Below are 10,981 nucleotides of genomic sequence, written 5' to 3'. Positions count from 1 at the left end.
AAAAAAAAAAAAAAAAAAAAAAAAAAAAAAAAACCTGCCTGTGCTTGGCTCCCTTTTGTTAGTAACATCTATTGACACCACTCAGGGGAGGAGACGCTACTTTGAGAATTGCTCATCTAACTCAGCCAGAAGGACCCCTCTCAGGTCTTCATCTTCTCCTATTCTCTGCCAGGAACATGGCAAAACTGACTTAGGTGGATAAAGTCCCAAAGACAAAGATTCTTTAGCTTCTCATTGTGCCCCAGGAATGGGTGCTCCCATAACTAATGTCTTCACTGGCTTCTGCTGTTTTGATCCAAAGTGAGATCTAAATGTCTCAAAAACAAATGCATTTGTTTGCAGAAAATAAAAGCAACAAACAAATAAAACCCCTATGTATATATAATTCCTTGAAACATTGCCAACTTAATGCAAATTTCTTGGTAGGGATTGTGTATTTCTTAGCTACAAAGAGAGAAAAATTTAGCACATTTTTCTCAGGCTTTGGACTAATCTTCAAATGCAGGGGTGTTACTTGTGGAATATACTAAAAAGCATATGAACTTCACATGGCTTGGTTTTCCAAAGCCTTGCAGTTTCAAATATTGACCTTGTGGAGGACTAGAAATTTCCCTCAGGCTATAAGTCTGTTGCAAGATAAGAACTGTGGCACAGCAGGTTGCTGGCTCAAAGACAGACTAGTTACTGATTATTATGTAAAGATACTGAGAAATTGCTATTAAGAAGGAATGTTTGCTAAGATCAAACTGTTGTTGATAGGACCACTTAATTGCCTTACTGGAATGTCATCTGGCTTGTTTCACTGAAAGTTACCAGCCTATATTGTTAAACTAAAACCCCACCTTTGTTCTCTTCCTGTAACTTCCTAGTCTGGAAAATAAATGCAGGAAGAGAACCCCAATTTGGCATTAATTTCCCAAGGAAGGGTTGGCTCTCACTGGAGGGTGCCTGGGGAGAGTTAACCTCTTCGGGGTCTCTCACTGCTCAGAAGAGATGGGCTTTGAGTAATCCTTTGCATCTCCGTCACCCAGGGGAAGTGGGGTGACAAATCCGTGTGGGGCAAAGCAACGCAAAGCAACAGTTACTTGTAAGAAACTGTGTTTCTTTACAAAGGTGAGACAGTTTCAACATATGCTCAGTGTTTTACTTATCATTGTGGAGTGTCCAATGCCCTAATGTCCTAATACCTATATCCATGGGTCCTAATCACCATGAAGATAATGTAAGTGATGAGAACCTGAGTGTGTTTGTGTGTGTGTGTGTGTAACCAGATGGGATGCCTTTGTGCTAAGTAATTCAGTTAGAAATGAGAGAACGCTATGTTGGAAACATCCATTTCTATACCAAGTTGGGACATTCTAGATGCTTGACCAAGTGACTAATGCTGTCAGTTGGCTATTAGCAGTTTCATATTTTTTAGATGTCTTGTTACTAACAGATCTCACCTCATGAGTACAGAAGAGAAAGGCAGGAATTTTCTAAACTTGCTTCTGCAGGTGAGAGAAACCCTGTGTGCTCTCTCACGGGAATGCCTCAGTCCAACAACCTTATTCTTGGAGCCATATAAGAGTGACACAACCAGTAATTAAAAATATTGTAGAACATCATCCCTGAGCAGATAAAAACATGCTGGACATCACTAGTGTCACTGCAGACCTTTTTCTGGTCTCTCTGAATACCAGGACATCCCCTGCCCTCTGGCTCCCAGTCAGGTGTAGCCAAGGGGAGTCGGTCTGGGTAACTCTGGTGGCTGGAGCTGATTTCCTCACTGCCTTGTCACTGAAGCTGGCTATTCCTGCTCCTGAAAGCCACAAGTCCTGTCAGGCAGCCTTCTCTAAACCACTACCCTCTCTGGGGTACCAGGTAATACTCCCTCCTGTGGCCTCTTCAGGCTGGGATGCCTAGTCCCAGGGCACCACACTCTTCTATACTGATTTCCCCAAATCCTGCCCACACATTTGTTAAAGCATTTTATCAAGTTTTCTTTAATTACTGTTAGAGAATGTCATCTCATTCCTGCCTAGACCTAACAGATACAGACAGAAAATATCCTTTCTCTGACATTTCCCAATTGTTCCCTTTGTGAACTGGTGCAAAAAGAGGCTTGCACAGTTTATGGTATAACCATCTATCACAAAGAATACAACCATGCTTACATTAATCTGGATGCATGAGTGTATCATGGGAGCCCCAAATCTGGGAGGGTACTTGTGTAGTGTTTGTCTATTCCAAAGAACTCACCCAGTTCAATAGGTAGAGACATTAGTTTACTAGACTTACAGGAGTTGCTGGTGATGGCTGGCCAGTAGGAAATCCATGCCACCACACAGTACATACAACAGGTATATAGTGAACAGATCAAAGTAGATGTGTAAATCATTTGCATGCTTATGCACAGACCCTCACCCAACTCAGAGTGCTTGGGAGACCTGGCTAGGTAGATAAGTTAATCTAATTGCTACTCTCCTAGTGCCAGAGTGCCTTAACACCAATGTGCTAATTCATTTACTCAGAGTTCCTACTTCCTCCAGTCCTCCATTTGTGTAAAAGGGGACATTTGTCTTAAAGGAGATGTGCCTTTCCTTGGGTAACTACCTCAAACCGGGTAGTTATGTATATATTCATTCTATGCCACATATGCAGCTGATGTCAAAACCAGGCAGAGATGTTGACAGATCAAAGAGAAATTTTAACACATCATAGAATCTGCACCATCCGAGATAATTATTAGCATTTTCCCAAATAAGTGACACCTCCCTAAATCCACTGAAATTGATAGGTGGGAAAATGTAAAGATATTCATGAGAGAACAAAGAATAAGAAGGCCAATGTAAGCCTTTTTGAATAATGATGTCAACTGTAAGAAGGATAAATACTGCAAATCTTAAGCAACTCCATTGATTCATTATGTATTTACAGTCTCTTTAGGGGATCAGCAAAATGACATGTTAAAAACCACCGAGCAGGGCCGGCCTGGTGGCGCACTGGAGAGTGTGCCGCTTGGGAGTGCGGTGGCGCTCCCGCTGAGGGTTCGGATCCCATGTGGAGACCGGTTCCCGCTCACTGGCTGAGCGCGGTGCGGGTGCAACACTGAGGGTTGCGATCCTGTTACCAGTCAGTAAAAAAGACAAAAAGGAAAAAAAAAAAAAAAACCACCGAGCATAAGTTCTGCTTCACATCACAGAGAGAGTCACAAACACTTCAGCTTGGCAAGCACACATGCTGCAGTGCTCTGAAGGCTTGCGTGTGCTCTCTGCACCTGCAGGCCTCAGGGAGCACAGATTCTAAATGATCTTTTACACCATTTAATGAGCACAGAGAAAGTAGCTGAGATATGCCCTGTTAGATGACTCAACTGGGGGTGGAGAAAGAGGCCTTTGAAACTGACAATTACCATGGACTTACTGACTTCAGTCAAGCAGTCTTAGAATTATTAGCAGCTCATTTTCATAGATCACTTCAAAGACTCTGATGTACTTTTTTTGGTAGCAGTGGAAAGAAGATTGGACAACTAGTTCCCCTACTTGACTATAAGCTATATGAAGACATGACCTATGAATGTTACATCCTTTTACTTACCTGCTTCCTGGAACAGAAAAGACACATTTAGGAACGTGGTGAATTGATAAACGTGTGCATGATTCTTATGCGAGGGTAGTTCAGATCAGTGGTTTAAACTGTGCTCTCAGGCAGGATAGTGATTCAGAGCATCCCACAAACGAGTTTCTCAGACCTTGGATGTTTGAAATGTGGCTAAATCTATCTTCTTATTCATTCCACAAATTGGCCATTTCTTGGCCTTGAGCTTAGTAAACCCATACGTTGCATGCCTATTGACTTAACTAGGACTACCTTTGGGTTCCTATTCAGTCTGTCCTTCCATCATGTCCCAACAGTGACTGAAAGGAGCCACAGCTTGAGTGAGAGCTGCTGGAGTGGAGATGACTTTGGGGCTGAGCATGATTCACAGTTCTGGTGACACACTTTGAATGAGAGCTGAGGACAGAAGACCTCAGGGCTAGTCATGTCTCCCTGTGGAAAGAAACTCCAAACATTTGACCTAACACTTAACATTGAAGTAACCTCTGAGGAACATACATCATAGAGAACACACAGAGCAAACATGCTTTGTATCACAAGCTAGCCATTTCCACTCACCCAGTGAGCTGGGCTGGACTTTCTGTGGAACTCAAGCCTCTGGTCTCCTTAGGACTCAACGTAGAGGCATCGCCACACGCCCTGACTTTGCCTCCCCAGCATGGGCTCCACCTGGTTCTCATTCCTTCAAGCTCCTCCTCTGGCCAACACTGCCCACACTACAACCTAGTTTCTAAAAAAGAAGGTGTAATCATAACCACTAACCCCATTCTCCCAATCTGTTAATAATGTTGTTCACTTCTTTACCATTTGTCTGCTGAAATCCAAGTATGTAAGAATATATAATCAATGAGAGCATAATCTTTGTCCAACTTGTTGATGCCTGATTCATAATAGACACTCAATAAATGTTTGTTGAGAAAATAAATTAAAAGTAAATAAAGCTTAATTTTGTTATTATTTCTAAATACACTATAATTCTTATTGCAATTTTCTCTTTATTTCATGATTTTCTAGAATTTCTATCTCATTGGCCACACATATATTTTTAAGACTATTTTTATACTGTTATTTTTTATATAATTGCATTATGATCTGCAGGATATCAATTCTTTGAAATGTAGTGAAATTTCCTTTGTGAACTACTACATGCCCACTTTTGGCAAATATCCTATGTTGAAAAGATAGTTATTCTCCATGAAGTGCAGATTTCTACATATATGAATTAGATTAAACTTACATGAGTTAATACAGTTTACCTTTTTTTATGTGTGTGTGTAAAGGAAATGTAGCTTTATTCAAGAAGCCCACAATCCTGAAGAGATAGCAGACTAATGTCCCCCAAACCATCTCACATTCTCAAGTTAACTGAGGGTTTTTATGGGGTAAGATGTGGGAAGTAAAAAGCAGGAGTGAGAGGGGGATGTGTGCAAGGTGAAAAACCTCCAAACATGATAGTCAGCTTCCTTCTGATGTCATATATGGTGCCAAAGCTCTGCCTAGTTTCTGTTCTCATCCTTGACATTATCTTAGGGTCGTGCAGGTTTTTGATTGGCTTTGGGGTGGAGTCAACATAGCCTTATTGATGTCTTCCATGGTTTCTCAGGGTCTAGATAGTACATGCCTCAGAACAAGACTGTAACTCCAGGTTGTCTGGAAAACATCACCTTATGTAGATAATGTCATCCCACCCTGTAACCAATGTTCAAAATCTCAAATACCCATTGGAAAAGAGGGAAATCAGAGAAATTCTTGCTAAGCTAGCCTTTATGCTTATCTTATATTCTTCTGGACAGGCATATATTTATTTCTGAAGTTTTCCTCTTTATAAAATATAATGGTTTTGATCTAACAGCTTATGATACATTTGAACTGTCCTCTTTTATGAGAATAGATTTATTAAATTCTACTTGCAGTTTTATTCTTTTTTGTGTGTGTATTTTGAAGCATTGTTGTTTGATACATATCAGTTCTTTTTGTATATTTCAATGGCTTTGATGGCTTTTTTTGTTTGTTTGTTTGCTTTTGTGTACTGTTCCCTTTTACTATTTTTTTTTTCCTTTTTGTCTTTTTTTGTGTCCGGCAACGGATTGCAACCCTCAGTGTCATGCCCGTACCGGACCGGGACCGGCAACGGGATCGCAACCCTCGGTGCTGTGCCTGCCCCTCGCTCAGCCAGTGAGCAGGAACCAGTCTGTATGTGGGATCCGAACCCTCGGCGGGAGCGCCGCCGCGCTCCCAAGTGGCGCACTGTAGCAGTGCGCCACCGGGCCGGCCCACCCTTTTACTATTATTAATGATTTGGGCCTTTACTTTTATATTGCTTGATATGAATATATGCATAGATTTGTTTTTATAAGAATTAGCTGACATTTGGCTATTTTTTTATATTTAACCCTTCCATGCACTATGTTCAGTCTGAAAGTTACTGTCTCAAAGTAGGTAAATCTAATAAGATCTATAATTATTTTAGTAACCATTCTTTCCTTATTACACTGCCTTCTTGTCATTACTGCAAACCATTCTGAGCAATTAAACCTAGAATAGTTTTGCTAAGGTACACTAGCATTTAAAATGTTGGGCTTGGCTGGCTGGCTAGCTCAGTTGGTTACAGCACAGTGTTGTAACACCAAAGTGAAGGCTTTGGATCCCCATATTAGGCAGCTGCCAAAAAATTAAAAATTCATTTTTAAAAGGTTGGGCTTGTAGTTTTCTGTGACCCATTTTTTTTGAGTTTCTACATCTGGCCCTACTGGTTTCTACTTTCTGGTACTTCCTGGATACAAGCACCAGCCAAAAGCTGTGTCCACCTTCCTACCTCCAGGACCTGCAAATCATTGCCTGTTCCATCCTTTGCCTGACTGCTGCTCTGGCACCCTTGGGATACAGGCCATGATGGAAATGCAATGCTCTGGATCCCTGCACATGTGTGCACCAGCCATATGCACAAAGATTCTGCTTCTGGTCAGCAATAGAGTTGGGAATGCAGTAATCACCACTGGACAGGATAAATATTTTATATCTTCTCAACTATATTTCATTAAAATGGACTTATGTGTACTGGGACTTCAGGGGTGTAAATTGATAACACACCTCTCTCCTTTCAGTTCTAATCCAAATTATAAATAAAAACAAAAGTCCAGATTAATATCCAAAGATGTTATTCCTGGTAAAGCTGATTTGGAAAATATGTCTTGATGCTTTGACCAAACAAGACTTTTTAAATATTTTCTCCTAGTTTTGACTTTGGAACTTGAACATGGAGAAGGTTGATTGACAGAAAATATACTTATATGGCTAATGCATGGAGAGTCTTCACCTGCCTTTCACTTCTTCTGTGCAGAGTCCAGGGGAGAGAGGAAGAAAATGTGTACTCATTGATCAATGACATATTATTCTTAGTGACAGGTAAACATGGACCAATGAATGTAAGACTCTTTCCATCCACCAAATAAGTCACTCCTCTCCTCTCAGCTCTGGGAACAAGCCAGCTCAAGGTGAGGAATGGGCAGTGTTTCTACTCAATACTTATGAGAAGACAGAAGTCCTTACCTGTGGGTATATAGGAAAGTGACAAGAGGGAAAGGAAGTTTCTCTCACTGACTTCTTTTAATTCACATGGTATATGATGAAGGTTGCATCTAAATAACTGACTTTTGGAAAAACGATTCCTCTCATGATTACTTTTCTTGGGTATTTTTATTTTGGGTGTTAAAGAACTGATGTTTATTTGTGATTTTTGTATGAAATAATGGGGAGAATCTCAGTATGGAAGGAAGTGGAAACTTGTCTTTCTTTCTTACTATTTCCATACCCGTCTGCTCATGTTATCCGAGTTTCCTCATTCATGAGTGTCCCAAACAACTTCCACAATTCTGCATATGATCATTGAGGTACATGTCAGAGTGACACCTGGGAGCATGGTACAAAGGGAAAACAGATATTTGTGAAATAACAAATAACAATGTGCATTAATGTTTTTTAACAGGAAAATAGAATGCAAAAAGTGGTGAATAGATTTCAGATTTGTCATCTAGCACAAACATTATGATTTTAGCCAAATATTTGCTACCTTTGTAGTAGAAGATTTTGATGTGTAAGTTCTAAATTTTTCTTTTGTTTATAAGTAACCCTGATGATTAGTCAACTGGTAGTATCCTCAGCCATCCGCTGAGAGTTTGCTAAATCTTTTAGAAGGCACATGAGCCAGTATTCCTGAGCAAAGAAGCAACATGCCTGGTTTTGCCTGGTTTCCCTAACTGTGTAAAATTTTATGAAAGCAATTCATGAACAATATAAAGGAAGTTCTCTCAGCAATATAAAGTTAAGTCTTCCTAATCCATTGTCCCAGTAGTGGATGTAGATTATAGGAACATGGGGATTATGAATGGGATGAAAAATTGTATGGGTAATACAAATATCTTTGGGGGGGGGCAAGGAAGCAAATCATGAAAACAGATTGAAATAAAGAAATAGGATGCTGATATTAGTACTTGGAAAAAGAAAAAGCATCAGTAAAACAAAAGTTTAAAATACAGAAATAATAAAGAATATTAAGATTTAGAACAAAATTTATGGTAGCAGTAACAAAAACCATTTTTTTTCCAGAATATTACTTGTGTAAGGAACTCTTACAACTCAGCAAGAAAAGGACAAACTATCAATTACAACATGGTCAAAAAATCTGAGTAGATATTTTACCAAAGAAAATGGACAAATGGCAATTACCCACATGAAAAGATGCTCAACATCATTAGTCTTTAAGATGATGCAAGTCAAAACTGCAATGAAGTACCACTTCACACCAGTAGGATGCTGATAATAAAAAAGATGGAAAATAAGTATTGGCAAGGATGGAGAAATTGGAACCCTTATACTCTGCTGGTGGGAATATAAAATTGTGTAGCTACGTTGGAAAAACATCTTGACAGCTCCTCAAAAGATTAAACAGTTACCATATGACCCTGGAATTCCACTCCTAGGTATGTACCCAAGAGGAACATATGTCCACTTCTACATGAATGTATATAGCAGCATTATTCATAATACTCAACAACAGGAAATGACTAAATGTCCATCAACTAATAAATAAAGTATGATTTATTTATCTATATTTATTTAATAAAGAAAGTAAGAAATAAAGCACTGACACATGCTACAATATGAATGAACCTTGCAAACATTGTGCTAAGTGAAATAGGCAGGATGTAAAAGGACAAATATCATATGATATTTATATCATATCTAGCTATCTAGGATAGGCAAATTCATAAGGACAGAAAGTAGAATAGAGGTTACTAGAGGCTGGGAAAGGGAAAATGGGGAGTTATTATTTAATGGGTACAGAGGTTCTCTTTGGGATGATGAAAAAGTTCTAGAAATAGCTATACAACCTTGTGAATGTACTTAATGTCACAGAATTGTATACTTAAAAATGGTTAAAATGTCGGATGAAATTTTCTGTAGATGTCTGCCAAATCCAATTGGTCTAAAGTTTTGTTTAGATCTTGTATTTCTCTGTTGATTTTTTTGCCTAAATGATCTGTCCAATGTTGAGAGTGGGGTGTCAGGTCCCCTACTGTTACAGTATTAGTGTCTATCTCTTTCTTTAGGTCTAATAGTATTTGCTTTATATATCTGGCTACTCCAATGTTGGGTGTATATATATTTGTTATTATTATGTCTTCTTGCTGGGTAGATCTTTTTATCATTATGTAGTGGCCTTCTTTATCTTTTTTTATGGTTTTTGGTTTAAAGCCTATTTTATCTGATAAAAGAATAACTACTCCAGCTAATTTTTCACTTCTATTTGCATGGTATATCTTTTTCCATCCTTTCACTCTTAGTCTATGTGTGTCTTTAGAGATGAGGTGAGTCTCCTGAAGACAGCATATTGTTGGCTCCATCTTTTTAATCCAATCAGTCAATCTGTGTCTTTTGAGTAGGGAATTTAATCCTTTTACATTAAGAATTACTATTGAAAAGTGTTGATTTACTCCTGGCATTTTACTGATTTTTGTTTGGATGTTTTAAATATCTTTTGTTCCTTTCTTTCTGATTTACTGTTTGTCTTCTGTGTTTGTTGGTCTCATGGGATGGTAGATAAACTTCTTTTCTCTTTATTGTTTGCATTTTTGTTTTACTAGTGGGTTTTGTTATTTCTTGAGTATTCATGGTAGTGATGGTTGTTTTTCAGGTACCTAACCAATGACAGAATTTTTTAAAAGGATTGACAACATTTAGAAAAATTTAAATAAAATGAAAAATTTATAGTTGAATTCAAAAATTCAAGAAAGAACTACATTTCAAAATTTATTTAAAGTTAATAAAAATAAAGCAATTGAAAGTCATAGTACATACTAAAAAAAGAAAAAATGAAAAGAATTATCTCAATGAATTAAATATTAATTAACCCCCAACCAATGAATGTCATCATCATATTAACAAATTAAAAAAGAAAACCATATGATTTCTAGTAGATGCAGAAAAGGCATTTGACAAAATTTAACATCCATTCCTCATGAAAAAATAACCAGAGGCACTCAAAAAGAAAGAAAGAAAAAGACAAACTATACTCACTGAGAAACAACTGGAAGGTTTAAAACTCTTGTTTCTTAAGAACTTCTATCCAAACTCCAACCTTCAGAAAGAAATGGCTTCAAAAATAAACATACATCCAAGAGTAGCACAGGTTTTGTTCAAGAACCACAGAACAAAATTCAAGAAAGCAAAATGCAAGCCTGTTCAGCAAAAACAAAAATCTCAATAACAGCAATTACCAGAGGGTGGAGTGAAGACTAGCCCTTCCGAGAGAAACATCTACACACCACCCAGATCCCCTAATGGTGCCCATCCAGAAGGTCTAGTCAATACAGATCATCTGGCACCCTCCTTCCAACTCTGCTTATACCCCAATTTTAAAGTCCCCGCAGGCCACTCTCACTATGAAATAATTCATTGTGGCTGCTGCCAAGACCCTAGCACATACTGCCTCTATCCCATTTTGGGATCCTGAGTTCATTCTCCTAACTTCAATTCCAATTCTATTGGCTCTTCATCTCTACAAAGTAGGCAGAGAAACTAGACACAAAAGGACACATATTATAATGATCTGTAATGATTACCACATAAGAGAATATTTTTCAGCAATAAAGAACAAACTAGAGATATACACCGTGAAATGAATGGATTTCAAAAACATTGTGTTGAATGAAAGAAAAAAGATACAAAAGGCTACAGACTGTGTGATTCCACTTATATGAAATACTAGAGCCGAAAGGACTAATCTATAGTAGCAAAATGTTTAGTGGGTGTCCTTGCGGTAAAATTATTGAATAGAAAGAGGCACAAAACAAAGTTATTGGGGTGTTGGAAATGTTTTATA

General features: G+C 38.3%; 1 pseudogene; it reads left to right on the top strand.

Moving 5' to 3' along the window:
• LOC103593991 overlaps positions 1 to 10,681 on the top strand; it is a 24,175-nt pseudogene extending 13,494 nt beyond the window's left edge.
• Positions 10,682 to 10,981: the final 300 nt, after the last annotated feature.

The sequence above is a fragment of the Galeopterus variegatus genome, unplaced genomic scaffold (assembly GCF_000696425.1).
Source record: "Galeopterus variegatus unplaced genomic scaffold, G_variegatus-3.0.2 Scaffold1457, whole genome shotgun sequence".
In the NCBI taxonomy this organism is placed as follows: Eukaryota; Metazoa; Chordata; class Mammalia; order Dermoptera; family Cynocephalidae; genus Galeopterus; species Galeopterus variegatus.
This window is presented reverse-complemented; position numbering and strand designations above follow the sequence as displayed.